Raw genomic sequence first — 1,806 nt, 5'->3', positions numbered from 1 at the left:
CCATCTACTTTCTGTAGGAACCAGACTGGAGGATTAAACAGAGTTATGATAGAGCCCACTACCCCTTGAGACCCTTAAGGGTGGTGCTGATTTCTGTCTTCCTTCCAAAGTGGGATGTACATATATATATAATTTTTAAAATTTATTTTCCCCCTTTCAATTAATTTAATTTCAACAGTCTGTCAAAAAAGAGCCAATAAACAAATATTGAATTACGTTTTGTTGGTTTTTTCAAAATGTCTTGTGCGTCTCTCACCCTGACCACCCTGCTACTTTTCCACATTCCATGGGCCGCGCGTAGATGCAGAGCTGGTCCGGTCTACTTGGAGCCAGTAGACAGGAGGACAAGGAGGCCTGATGAAACACTTACGGACAAAATACAGTTCACTGTGGGGTTGAAGTTCGTCAATATAAAGAAGGAAGCGACAATGACCAAGCCCAGGAATCGGGTGTTGTTATAGAAGATGGAAAATGTTGTAGCTTCATAGTCAGCAACTTCCCTCTTCTTCCACCAGATTCTTTCAACTTTTTCCTTTCGAGACATCTTTCTGTTATCAGCTTCAGAAAGTTTGCAAGTCACTTCTTTGGCAACAGCATCCTCCCTCTTCTGTGCTACTAGATGGGGATGGTGGACACGATGAAGGCGCTCCCGAGGAAGAGCGTGGGGGACTTGGCTGAGAGGTTGCAGCTGAAATCCTGCGGAAGCAGATCCTCCTCAGATGGCTGCTTGGAGTCACCATGGGGGCCATGGTGGAGCTCGTATTTTAAACTGAAGTGTAGTTGACACAATGTTACATGAGTTTCAGTATACAACATAGTGATTGGACAACTCTGTATGTATGCTGTGCTCACCACAAGGGGAGCTGCCATCTGTCACCATACAACACTATTATGATACCATTGACTATATTCCCTGTGCTGTACTTTTTACCCCCCTGACTTATTCCATAATTGGAAGCCTATTACCCCCCCCCCCCACATACCCCTTCACCCTTTTTGCCCATCCCTCTAACTCTCCTCCTCTCTGGCAACCATCAGTTTGTTTTGGGATATTGTTTTTTATTTACCACATTGCTTTAGAGGTGTGAGAATGGGGAGAGAGGCACAATTTCAGAAGCTTCCCCACTGTGATATAGCTCTTGTCACATAGACCAATGACCCAACATAGGGACTTTCCCAAAAGCCAAAATCAGCTCCAGTTACACATACAGGAATGGGGCAATGACCACCAGGTGGGGCCATGGACCCGTGGAGCATCTTAAGATGGACTTCAGCCAGGACTCCATTTTGATGGGCCAGGAGTCCATCAGTCTAGTCCACCAAGCAGTCCACAATGACAATTTCAGGTCTCTGACTATCAGGATCATTTCAGACCCTATGTCATACTGGATACCCCCCTCCTCTGGTTCACAGATGCCCAAGTAAATGGCTGTTAAGGCCCTTTGCCGGAAGGACTGGTGGAATTATTACAATATATACTTGCTGTAGGGTCCTTCCTCCTGGGGACTCATCCACATTTTCATTCAGTGGATTTCAGGTCTGAAAACAATTTCAGATGTAGGAACTGGGCAAGGGATCATGACATTTTTAAAGTGTCTTTAAAACATTTCATATTTAACTGTGACTTAAAGACCTATAATAAAATTTATCATCTTATCCATTTTTAAGTGTGCAACTCAGTAGTGTTAAGCATATCCACAATGTTGGGCACCCAGCTCTAGAACTTTCTCATCTTGCAATACAGAAACTCTGTACCCATGAAACAACTCCCCATTTCCCTCTGCCCCCCAGCCCCTGGAAACCACC

At 44.6% G+C, this 1,806-nt stretch overlaps 1 pseudogene; it reads right to left on the bottom strand.

The window, feature by feature from the left end:
* Positions 1 to 319: 319 nt before the first annotated feature.
* Positions 320 to 1,242, bottom strand: LOC118000389 (annotated as a pseudogene).
* Positions 1,243 to 1,806: the final 564 nt, after the last annotated feature.

The sequence above is a fragment of the Mirounga leonina genome, unplaced genomic scaffold (assembly GCF_011800145.1).
Source record: "Mirounga leonina isolate KUSES-001 unplaced genomic scaffold, KU_Mleo_1.0 Mir_493, whole genome shotgun sequence".
Classification (NCBI taxonomy): Eukaryota; Metazoa; Chordata; class Mammalia; order Carnivora; family Phocidae; genus Mirounga; species Mirounga leonina.
Note: the sequence above shows the minus strand (reverse complement) of the source record. Positions and strands in the feature narration are given on the sequence as shown.